The 13,411-nt window shown below is 38.0% G+C and overlaps 1 protein-coding gene across 1 annotated transcript in view; it reads left to right on the forward strand.

Moving 5' to 3' along the window:
- Nucleotides 1–271: 271 nt before the first annotated feature.
- The window catches only part of ANKS3 (ankyrin repeat and sterile alpha motif domain containing 3), a 1,450,330-nt gene continuing 1,437,190 nt past the window's right edge, over nucleotides 272–13,411 (forward strand). The window contains exon 1 of the mRNA XM_044089324.1: nucleotides 272–320. The gene's annotated coding sequence lies outside the window, so the exon portion shown is untranslated. The remainder of the gene's footprint in view (nucleotides 321–13,411) is intronic.

Consider the following 13,411-nt stretch of genomic DNA (forward strand, 5'->3'; position numbering starts at 1 on the left):
AATTCTTTGACACTTCTCATTGTTCAGAAACTGTATGTTGACGCCAAACCTGTTTTTTGTTACGTGAGTTAAATGTCCATTGCTTTGGGGGTCTTTGTCTCTCATTATTTATTTAAACTTAATCCCTGATTATTATGTGAAGAAGTCGAGAAACACACAACACATCGTCAATATAGCAGTGCTAAAACAAATACACTCCTGAGCCTCTCAGACGTACTAGTTATGTGGCAAGTAGAACGCATGCGTGAGTTTAACCTAGCGCATGCTTAATAGCCGCACCATCGACCACGGAAGCTAAACGCCGCGAGTAAAAGGTTGAAGTAAGTTATTGTTACACTTAAATATGGGAATGTGTGTTTAAAATGAAGACCCTGTATTGTGTAATGTATAGTCTAAAATGTCTGTATGAGTTGTTCTACTCGACTTTGTTATTTAAATATGGTTAGTTTTCTGTGTTAAGGGTGATCTCGAGCTTTGCATTTGCAATGCGAGTTTGTTGCAGACACTTCTTAATGCTTTGAATAAGCTTATACGGTTTAACGCTTAAACATCGAAAATGAAAAATGTACTTAGGCATACTTAGTATCTTAGTATAGTTGGTTGAATACGTTGATTTTTCTGATTATCTCAACAGAAACATTATGTTTTTTTTCCCCTAAAGTTCTGAAATCTTGGTTGTCTGAAACTGTCCAAACTGAATGCATACTTATAGAGTGCGTTTTTCAGAAGCAGCAAGACCCGATGTATTGTGTATAACTAAAAAAAAATCTTCTTAAGGGCATAGGGTCCAGCACTGGTAGTGATTTGTACTTTTAAAATGTCAAGTGGGTGGATGGGGCAAAAGTAAAGAGGTTTGTGTAAAAAAAATATTAAATTCTGCCAATGCCCCAGTTAGCAGGTGGTCAGAATGAGGAGCACCGTTTATTAATTTTAATGATGTATGTTCATATACTGTGACGCATGTAGGTAGAGGTAATGAATCATTTGTATAGGTTCAGTTAAATCTTGGAGAAACAAGGGTAACTGTTATGGTAAAATGATACAGCAGTGCCAAACTCATTGCTTTTCAGAGGTGGTGATATATATGCTTTTGCAGTATTTGACCGTCATACATATGTTATCTCCCGAAGCTTTGAGCTGAATGTATCAAATTGATGAAGTAACTAGCAAAATAAGTATTTCTTCACAGTACCTCCACAATTGTATTTGCTGTAATTTTCTGTATTAGAGCATTGCTTCTTTGCACTTTAGTATAATGTATGTTTGTTATGCAAATTCAGTTTCCAAGCAAATGCTATCAGTCTTGGTAGATAGTCACACACACAACGTTTTATATCATAATTGCAATTATGAGACTGTGATGGTTTTTAATACTAATTGACTATTTGGGAAACTGCAGTTGTAATTTTACAGCTTTTTATGTATATAACTTAACTTCGTTTCAAGGGTTTGAAATATATACTATCTTGTGCCCTAGGTGCCCCCCCCCAAAAAAAAAACGTTCTGTAACAAAATGTTTAAAATACAGAGAAAGATTGCATTTTTTTCATTTCTTTTTGCTCAGTTGCTAACAGAGTTATCATTTTGTTGACCAAACAGCTTTAACCCTGCTACTGCTGCAGTCTGCCTACATTACAGGTCTACATTGGTTGTGGAAAAGTAACGTATCTCTGGCTTTGCAGTTACATGAGATTGGCTTTATTTTGCTGTGTGATCAACTCAGAAAAAGTGAATTATGTTCAGGCTGATTTACAATTGACTGTTACATGAAAATTTTAGTAGTCAAAGCATTAAATTATTGTGTTCTATAACTGTATGCTTGCTTTATGTGATTTAAGCAAATGTAATTCTCTTTTGTGAGCTCTTAGGAAGCAGATAGGTAGCTTGATCTCTGAGACAGAACAGCAGTTTGTGATTATGTTAGTCATCTTGTAGAATTTCATTAGAGATAGTTTTGTATAGGCAAAAAAAAAAACAAGGAATTCTGTGGTCACTCAATGGGATTTCAGCCAAAATGAGTAGACTGAAGTGTAGGTTGAAATACACCTGTTTACAGAGAATGTACTTTATTTGCAGTATTTGTTTCTATAAATTGTAAGTTCAGTTAATTACATAAGTCCACTGGTAATAGGTATTAAATAACGAAACAGTGCAAAGAACTTCAGATTAAGCTAGGGTTAAGTCAGCATGTGTAAGCTAAGGTACAAATTTGAGATTTTATATATATATATATATATATATATATATATATATATATATATATATTTTTTTTTTTTTTGTGTACATAACATTTGACAATTCTGCTTTATTAATAAATAATTGTGAGAGCACTGTAGACATTAATTTACCTAACCTTTGTATCATCTTCTCTCCCAAAAGCAGCATGTGTTTTGGTCAGATGGAAGCACCTTCACTTACACACTGGCTTCTAGTTGACAACATATGGATATGGAATGTTGTTGAGGGCCATCTTCATAAACCTCACCAGGGCATTCAATGTAGCTAACCTCTCTGCACTCCTCAACCACTTCTTAACGCTGGCATTAGTCCTGATACTATTCCCTGGTTCCATAACTACCTTTCCAACCACCACTTTTATGTAAACTTTTAACTTCTCTATGTCAGTCTTCTCTTATCAAAGGAGTCACTCAAGGGTTCACTCTAGCTCCTCTCTTGTTTTCAGTTTACACAGACAAACATTCTTCTGATCTTCCTCACCTTCCTCTGCTTCTTTATGCTGATGACATGGTTCTTTACCATTCAGTAAGTGTTTCACCTGTCTTCAGCACCATCTTTTAGTCAGACTTCTTATCCTCATTCAGTGGATTGAAAGCACAAACCTCATGTTCAACTCCTTAAAATCTAAAACCATGCCTTTCAGGAAAAAACAAAAAAGTACAAGACCTGCTAAATTCTTAATAATTAATTATCACAGTAGCCCTCCCCCTAGATCAAGCTTCCTGTTTCAGACACCTTGGCATCTGGCAATACCCCTCTTTTTTTGTTACATTTACATTTAGAAAACACACTTAAAAAGATTAACTCTTTCCTTTTCTGGGTACAAAACCTATTCCCTTTCTGTCGTACTCATCTATAGGGAAAGGAATGTGGACTGCCTTTGTTTCTATTAGTCAGGTAAAACTTCATCTACCCTTCAAACCATCTGTAACAAAATTTGTAGATTCAAATTTGAACACCACTGCATTATTCTGAATAAAATTAAATGACTTCCTGTTAAGCAAAGGGCAGCCCTTCTCTTGGCTTCACAGCTATACGAACTTCTTCACAAATACTCTCTTCCACCTTTAACCTCTAAACTAATTAGGCCTGCTCCCTCTTACAACATCAGGAACATCAACCACTTTGGACCACTGACATGACCAACCTCAGTTCAACTTACACTCCTCTGACCATGCTATCTCTGTTCTTGTCTCAAAACTTTGGGAATCCTTTCCACTCTTTAGGACACCTTCTGTTATCCAGAATTTTGTATCCTTCTAAAAGCACATCTGTTCATCCAGTCTGAATTATCCTGATTCCCAGCAGGACACAAAACATACAACTTCAGTCTATCTCTGTCACTTACCCTTGCATGTTTCACTCATCCCCTCTACTTTAATTCCCTCCCTTTTCTTTCGCTCATGTCATGTCCATCCTCTCAGCACTACTCAACAAACGCCATACTCAGACTTATTTGTAAATTGTTTAAATATACCCTTTTCTGTTTGCATATTTTTATGTTTTGTATTTTAATCATATGTCTTAAGTATTTTCATGTAGCATTTTTTTGTACATTTATCCTAAGCTGAGACTGAAAGTGGTTAGAATTGATCAGTATTCTCTCCCAGTAAATAAATTTGATAAATGAATGAATAAACAAATGATAGAGAATTACCATGTTTCACTACCTCTGCTTTTGTTTTTTACCTGTTGGAGAGTCATAATGTAGACCTTGCTTTCATGTAATGTTATGGTAGGAAAATTACTTGCTGCATTTTTGTTTGCTTCTAGGAGTGTTTATTAACTCTTGTGCCAGCTTCTAAGGACTGCCTAAGAGATGGTATGATTATAAGAGGCTGTCCGTCTTTATTCCAGGTTGTTGTGCCATTTACACAGTTCACCTACCGTGGTTCCCAACATTATGTTGTAGATTGTGTTTCTTAAACAAATTGTTTATTTATTTATTTTTTTATATTTTCTTGTCAGTCTAAGATGCCATCTTTGAATCACCTGGTGGTAAACAGGCCTTGCCCACTGAGCATCATTCTCTCTTTTTTAAGCATTGCTGTTTGTATTAACATACATTCATCATGTTGTTCATATTTAACACGACATATTCCACATAATTTTTTTTAAATTGATAGAAATGTGTAAAGGTTATAAAAAAGCTAGTGAATGACAGATCAGAATGTATCAAGAAAGCCAATGGACATATGATTTTCGTGTAACTTAGATTTATAGTCAGTTGTAGTAGTGCATTCCCTCAAACATGTTCAGGTGATTAAAAACTTAATCATCCTGAAAAAAAGATACATGTAGTCCAAATTAAGTAAGTAAATAACCCCAGAAAATCCTAAAAAAGTAACAAACGTTGCAGGAAATCAGAATGTGTGAAACCTGTAGAAGAGATGTGTTATGTAGATTTGTTTATCATTTTTATGTGTCCTATTTTATAGTACTGGTCAAGCTCACCTTGGTATGTTAACAGTCTAAACGTACTAACCAAGTAAATGAAAGGAGGTAAACCCATATTCCTATCACCTTACTAGGAAAAATATAATTTTGTAAATCTGTCCCTTAATCCTTATTTATTGTGAGGCTTTTTTATATATCTCAGTTAACAACCAAAAAGAAAAAAAACTCAAACAGTACCATTTACATGTCTGCTGATTACTGAATACCAGATCACAAAGGTCCTTACATGTGCAACAAGGTAACCATCTGAAAGCAATAGTATCAGGGCCCTCTCCCCCCGCCTGTTGACCTTCAGCTGCGAATTGGGTTATCCCCCCCCCACTGGGGTGGAGGGTGGGAGACAGTTGTGAAGATCTGTCATTTAGGCAGCCATCAAGTTTTTTGTTGTTATTTTAGCCCTAGCCCCATGACACTTGCCCAGTAACACACTCTGGGTTTGGCACACAGTGGGAGTTAGCAAGATCATGTCACTCACTTCTGCAAGGCTATATAACCTGTCAAGACTGCTCTGCTTCTTTAAGACCCAGTGTCTTATATGATTTCTAACACTGGACTATGCTTCCTGGACAGTGCCCTAATGCTCTCTCCCTGAAAAGGTGCCAAATGGCAGTGTCGCATCACCACCCCCCCCTTTAGATCTGCCAGTGTCAGCAGGTGCTTGTGTTACTAACCAGTCTTAAGTCGCCTTTGTCATAGTCATGGCTTTATTTTTTTCTCTATACCAGTTGAGTTGGCATCTAAAAGCATCTTTTTGGCAAGGCTATTTCTTTACTATTTCATATTCCCACCTTTCTCTTTCATCTACCTGTAAGTTGTGTTTAATTCATCTATGGTTGCTGCCTCTGTTACATTCCATTTCCTTTTTAAAGTTTTTTTTAGTCAATGTCATTATTAAATCCATCAGTGCATTAGTAAAAGTTACTGTTTTGCTAGGGACCCCTTCTAATAATCATTATAAATCCATCCGATACCTATCCAACAACTGGCAAGAGCAGAGAATGTGTTCCCATGATCCACGTACTACAGTGTCATGTCCCCAAAAAGTAGCGTCAAAACATCTGACCCAGTCTACCTTGACTATAAAAAAAAATATTTGGCCATACATATTCATATAAGTATTCTAAATTTCCTGGAGTTTGTCATATATTGGTAGCTAGCAGATTAAGCACTGGACCTTATTCTCCAGACCCTTTCCTAAATGTGGTATACACCTTTGTTTTATTTTAATTACTGTGCTTAGTTTTAATATTCTCAGAACTTTAAGCGCCTTGCTAACTAACTAACTAATGATCTTTTGTTCTGATCACTCCTTGTTTATTTCTGTAGTAATGTCACTAAAACTGGAAGAGTATTTTCCAGAGTAGAGTTAAAATTTCTGGCTCTTGCTGTACAAACCAGCCCTCATATTATAGCCTATTTTATTTATTTTACATTTGTTAACTGGGAAAGCCTGACTGGACACATCCTTTTTCACCAGAGGCCCAGGGAGAAAAGCTCCACATTGAAACAGAAGTAACAATACAAAGTCTGTGTAGTACATGGTGGTAGATACAAATTTAGGCTAATTCAGTAAAAAGTTAGGAATTCACTAAAACAAAATTCACTGGTTTATTATAACAGACATTGCTTTGTTATAGAACAATGGACATTCCAAAGTTTCATGTGAACATTCTTTAATTATAAAGTATATAATAGAATACGTTGTAAAGACAATGATGTTTATTCTTGACATCAGTGGTAGTACCGAAAGTTAATGGTATGGAAAGTAGCAGGTGTAGTAGCAATAAACAGAGGAAGGTATGTAGTCAGAATGCATAATGTAAACACATTTTGTGCCTATCTTGAGAGCAGGTACACCAGTTTTTACTGCTTCTTATCTGATCTGAAAGATCAAGCCGGATCTTATCTGCCTTCATACCATCAGGCCCTCTTCACATGGCATGTAATGGTTAGTAATTCCAGTGGTTAATAACAGACTCATCCATGTTTTCATCTTGTGTATTTAACACCTGTGTTAGTGTACCAAGGACTGCTTTTTCATATATGGTGATTCTCAGTTACCTATAATTGGACCAAAAAGTAATTGACAAGCTTATCCTTCTTTCTGCACATTACACTAGTTATCACCTTTTGTTTTGCAACATATGATTTCATCTGCAGTACAAACGATATCTTCAGTTGCACAGCACAGTAGTAAAGACAAAGATCAGAGACACCTGATTCATCTACTTCTTTTGCGAGGGTTACCCCATGATACTCTAGGTTCATCTCTGTCCCAAATAAAATCTACTGTCATCCTTTTCACAGACTTCAGAAGTTGAACTGGTGGTATCTGCTGTCATCCTTTTCACAGACTTCAGAAGTTGAACTGGTGGTATCTGCTGTCATCCTTTTCACAGACTTCAGAAGTTGAACTGGTGGTATCTGCTGTCATCCTTTTCACAGACTTCAGAAGTTGAACTGGTGGTATCTGCTGTCATCCTTTTCACAGACTTCAGAAGTTGAACTGGTGGTATCTGCTGTCATCCTTTTCACAGACTTCAGAAGTTGAACTGGTGGTATCTGCTGTCATCCTTTTCACAGACTTCAGAAGTTGAACTGGTGGTATCTGCTGTCATCCTTTTCACAGACTTCAGAAGTTGAACTGGTGGTATCTGCTGTAAAGGCTTGAAATGTTTGCAACAGAGGTAAAAAACAAACAAACAAAAAAAAAAACTACAACATGTGGACTCTTTGGTCCCAACCCAACCCACAGTTTCCTATTTTCTAAAACGTGCTTTCAGCCTTTTCATCAGTTTATCTTAAGATTTAGTACTGTGTCTTGTATAGACTTAACTGATCATCTTTTTAGAGTGTCAACCCCACCTCCCCAAAAAAAAAATCAGTCAAAAAAAAAATTTCACCCCTCATTTTTCAAGATCATTTATAATTTATGCTGTCACCCTCATCTTATTTTTATTAGTCCCGTATCCTGAGAATGACCCCAGATTCTGTGAAGTGTGAAGAGAGCATACATGTGTTATATGAGCTTAGTCAGATGTATAAAAATGTCATCAGCAAATAAAGATAATTTCCTTTCTTCTGGTGTGTTAGTACTCTAAGTATATTTATGTGACATGGATGCCATTAGTTCTACATGTAGTGCAAAAAGAACTGATAACAGTAGGCAACCTTTTGGTTCCATATGGGCAGCTTAAAGTCATTTACCAGTATTAAATGTCTTATCTTATGACCACAGCATTTGGTACATAAAGTGCCAGACATAATTTTTCACCCTATTAGCAAACATTTTCAGCTGTTGAACTAAAACTTAATTGATGTTAGTGCAGGGAAATCATGAGGTGTGTCCATATCCTTTAATGTATGCACTGCCGCACATGTACAGAGATACAGACATTGAAATCTGTGGATGAACCTTACATTGTCTATAAGGTACTATCACTAAGGATAACTCCCCAAGTGATGCAGACATCCTACAGAAAGGCCTCACTGAGACCAATGACTGGTGTCGAAACCTTGGCCTTAAGCTTAATGCCAAAAAAGGTGTCAGCATCCCCTTTTGGAAAAACTCAGTTCCCGCTATCCCCTTTGGGAAAAACTCAGTTCCCGCTAATTACTACACTGATGGGAGCCCACTGAGTACTAAAAGTGTTATAAGAGATCTGGGTACACAGGTTGACAGCAACCACTAATTTGACCACCATATTGCCACTGTGGTCAAAAAGTCCTATGTGGCACATCTCATTACCAAGGGTTTTGCATCCAGGAAGAAAGAGGTCATCATCTCTCTCTACTCTTCCGTCATTAGGCCAACCATCAAGTATAATGCCCCATTTGGCATGTACCTCACTAGACACATGCAACAGCTGGAAAGGTCATGAAAGTACCTCACGAAGAGGATCCTAGGCCTTAAACACATGTCCTACATGGACAGACTAAAAAAAAACTCCAGCTATTCTCTGTCTCATTTTGTCTACTAGGAGGCGATCTCTGCTTGACTTACAAAGCCGTGTCTAACCCAGCTCTGTTAGAAATGCTGCATCTAAATAAATCTCAATCCCCCCGCACCACACGCTCCAGAGACCTCAACCTTAACCTCATTACCACAATCAACAGAACATGCTGGAGGGACAGGTTCATAACCCAGTGACTGCCCATGCTCTGGAGTAGACTTCCCATACATGTGAAGCAGAGCACCTCACTGGCCCTCTTCAAGAGAAATCTTGACGAGTGGATGGGAAATAGAAGGTTCACCCCAGGGATCACTGCAGTGGCTCTACTTGATAGAGGCACTGGGAACTAACACTGGGCGGCATGATGCCAGGGTACTTCTATGGGCTAGGCTGGCTCCAGGGCCATTAGCCTAGTACACACCTATGAACCTATGATACACTAAATTTATTTGGCCTGTGTTTTAATAAAAAGTTGTTTATGATGCTTTTATTAAACTACGATCCAAAAATGTAAGGTTTGAAAGGGGAAATGCAGCATGCCATTTAACTCATCAGAGGGTCTATATTAAATCAGCAAATGCTTAAAAAAGCTTAACGCTGATTTATCGACCCCATGTAAGCGAAAGATTACAATCCCGAACACTCGGAACAGCAATTTTTTTTTCCCATGGAAAAAGATCACTGTTCCACAAAAAAATAAAAATAAAAACTTCAAAACATTAGGCTTCGCCCCCCACACCCCCTCTGCTTAATTATACCAATTTCGAGATCACACTACAGTGATGAAAACGGCAAAGTAATGGAGGCGGCCAAGCGATTTCTTTCCCAGGGAAAGAAATCGCTTATATGCCGTTTCGCTATTTTGCTGTTTTCATGCTTTCAAGTTCGATCAGGACGCATTTGAAGGATTGCGTCTTCGATTATATAATAGGAACCCTCATGAGATCACCAGTTGCTGCAATGTAAGCATGAGCATCGGCAAATCACCTTAAAAGAAAAGGAGAAACTGTCATGAGGTTTAACATGTGCTTTTGACTCCATGTAAACTGATGTGTTAAAGTCTGTAGGGACAGTTGAAACTCCAAAAGATAACAGCATCTGTATTAACAATGACATTTAATCCATCAGAGTCCTCTTCTGCATCCATACCTTTAACAGTGATGTCTAACTTTTAGCAGCTTTCAGTAAATGCCTAGTTTTCAGGATATTATTATATGCGTGTTTCCCCTCCAGCAAATCCATATTGATCATTTACAGTCAAATTGGGTAAATATCTAGCCAGACAACCTGCCGAGAGAGACATAACTCATATATCACAGTTAATTACTAATAGTGTCTTTAATAACTTCAGTTTTACTAAATGTAAGTTTGCCGTATCTTATTTGATTTAGATATGAGATCACCTTATCTTGCTTAATTTCCTCATTTTTTACACATCTCTTTGGGATGTATCTTTTTAGGGTTCCCATTCAGAAGCCTGAAACATCATAAGCCTGAAAATCAAAATCCTGAAACCAAAAGCCTGAAAATTCAGAATCCTGAAAACTCAAAATCCTGAAAGCCCAAAATCCTGAAAGACCAAAATCCTGAAACTCAAAATCCTGAAAACACAAAATAGACATACTGATGTCATTGTGGCTTTGCTATTGTTAGCCCTGTGGTGTTAGGTCATGCATTGGGGTCAGGTAAGTGTGCGGTTGGTTTTATTTTAGGGTTAGGGGCGGTTTAAGTGAGTTAGGGTTAGGGCGCAGGTTAGGCATGTATGCAATAGTGACAAATATTGGGGTTAGGGGCGGTTTAAGTGAGTTAGGGTTAGGGCACAGGTCAGGTGAGTGTGCGATAGTGACGGACCTTAGGGTTAGGGTTAGGGTCAAGGTCAGTTGGTAGATATTAGTGTCTTTATAGTGACATATTAGCATTATTTGTGTTTTCAGGATTTTGAGTTTCAGGATTTTGGTCTCTCAGGATTTTGGGCTTTCAGGATTTTGAGTTTTCAGGATTCTGAATTTTCAGGCTTTTGGTTTCAGGATTTTGATTTTCAGGCTTATGATGTTTCAGGCTTCTGAATGGGAACCCTTTTTAGATATATTAAACAACTGGAAAGGCCCCAGAAGTTCTTAACCAAGAAGTAATCCCAGTGAGATGCATAATAACACTATTGAGTAAGTATGCATTTTACACTGACTTACAGATTCTGTCTGTCCTAGAACTTAATGTGTACTTACAATATTACCTGGATGTAGAGGTACTATCCATAATGATAAGTGTCTATCAGTTTCCGTAGCATTAGTAAAAACCCACCAAAAGGCCACCTCACACTTCTGTAGGATTTTGTCAAGTTGTTCCAGTCCCTCAGATAAAACACCATTCCTTTCTGAAATGCAAGCAGTACTTTCATTGTCTCCATAAATTCTGTCACCACTGTGCATGGGAAATTATACTTTACAGCTGTACATTTGTTCCCCATAAGCCCATTTAGCTTCAAATAACAACCATTCTCATTAGTTGTAGTTCTTTCAGTAAGGAAAGGATATGTATATGCCATGAGCAGAGACACTGTACATATTTTCCAAGATGAATTTGCACATTTGCTGCCTGTGTATATGAATACCAAGGACTATCTCCAGGCATTAGTTGCCTGCTTTATTCATGGGGATTCAGTTCTGCTGCTCCATCTCATATCTAGATGTTCATCACTTTGATCACTGCTGCCGCAGTCTTAGCTATATGGGTTATATCCTGCCAAGGATGTATCAGCCAGCCAGCTTTCAGATCTTCGGGGCACCTTCCATGAACCCCAGCTGTCAGGCAGCTCAAGAGCAGCTGACTAAAATACAAGTTTGGGTGCCAAGACCCTAGAGCTGTATTGTTACTGAAGAGAGTACTCCTCTGAGGCTTTTGAGGATCAGTGGTCTGCTTGCGCTGCTGCTTTGTTGGGCAGATAAGTTCCCTTGGGGGGGGGGCTTCCATTTAATAATTTTGCTTATTATTTATATTTTCCTCTTGTAATGGACTGTACTGTACTTTTAAACAGAAGCGCTTTTTTTTCCCCTGTCCGTTTAAAGTTGTTTAAAGTAACTGAAAATCATTTCATTTCATGTGGAGAAATTGTGTTTATTTTATTTTGTGGGACTGACAGTCTTTTAAGGTGATTTTTAGTGTGTTTGTCTGTGAAAAAAAGTGACTTTTATCAGAAACTACCTTAAAAGAAGGATCAATGGCCTGAATTAAGCCCTGAGCCAGACCCTAAACTACTCTTGTCTAAATGCATGCTTAGTTTTCTGCTTCCTTTTTGATAGGAAAAATGGGGCCAACAGTATTATTAGTGGCAACAGAAGCTTCCCTGAGGATGGGCTCAATATTCTGACAAAACCGGAAAGCCTTCCCCGTTCCTTCTCCCAGGACAGAAAAGAGTAGCTCTCCCTTGCCCACTAAGGGGACCCCAGCAGCCGCCGAAGATGTGGCTAACCCCTGGTCCATAGTGGCTGTAGGAGATACACCAGAGGGATTTGGGTTAAAAGATGAGTGGTCGGAGGTACAATAAGTGGACACAGCAGAGTCACCCACCTGTGGCTGAGGCAAATTGCTAGCTTGCTGTGGTGGCAAAGGCTGTTTGCTTAACCTTTTCTTTTTGTTTCTTGAAGGGCTGACTGCGAGATCAACAGTTTGTTCCATGGTCAAGTCAAAACTGCAGCAAATGCCAGTAAAAATAAAAAGTCTTTAATAGTCACCCCCCCAAACACACTAAAGCACTGTGCTATCCACAAATGTAAAATAAGCACAAGTTCTCCACAGAAAAATGGTTTTCAGTTAAACAACTTTTAAATTGACATGAAGAAAAAAAAAGGTTATTTGTGTTTAAAAGTGGTGTACAGTCTCCTGACAGTCCGTTAAAACTCAAACTCCTAGCTTTAAAATAACTTTAATGAAGAGGAACGTTTAAATAATAAACAGAATTATTAAACGGAAGTTTTGTTTTCCCAAATGGAACTTATCTGTCCAACAAAGGAACCACACAAAGTGATTGTTGATCCTTGAAAGCCTCAGAGGAACATGTTCTTCAGCGGCAGTAAAGTTCTAGAAGGCTTATTGCCCAAACTTGTCTTTTAGTTAGCTGTGTTTAAGTTGCCTGGTGGCTTGGATGTGTGGAAGGCGCCCTGAAATTTTGGAAGCTGGACGGCTGTATATCATGGGCAGGATATAACCCATACACGTAAGGCTACTGCAGTAGTGATCATTTGCACATCTACTATTATGGTAAGTTTACTTACACAGTTGTATGATTCATAAACCTAGTAATGCACTGGAGCAAAATACTTGTTCAGTCCTTTTCCATTGCTGACCAACGTAGTACTATTTCCTAACCAAAACTCAAAGGGCTGGGCTCCCTTGGCTGTCTGGATAAATTAAAAAAGTCTTTTACTTTTTTCCCCATCCTATACAGACTGCTATGAGAAATTACTGGCTTGCCTCTTCGTCTGTGAAACACCAATTTTTACTGAATTTTTACTGAAGCTGCTCCATCTCAGAAACACTTGCAATGTTAGGAACACTCACTCTCAAACTGTCATCATTGCATTATAAATAAGTTCTGTACCCGTGGAGCAAACTTCCCTTATGTGTTAAAACAGTGAAACTCCTTACCCTGTTTCAAGTTAGGTCTTTAATATTGGATGTTCTCATATAAATTTACCCTGGGATTATTAGTATGGCTCTTATTAAGCAAGGAAATAAACCCATCAACAATAATTGCTAGGATGCAT

This window comes from Protopterus annectens, chromosome 12.part0 (assembly GCF_019279795.1).
Source record: "Protopterus annectens isolate FY-2018-M chromosome 12.part0, PAN1.0, whole genome shotgun sequence".
In the NCBI taxonomy this organism is placed as follows: domain Eukaryota; kingdom Metazoa; phylum Chordata; order Ceratodontiformes; family Protopteridae; genus Protopterus; species Protopterus annectens.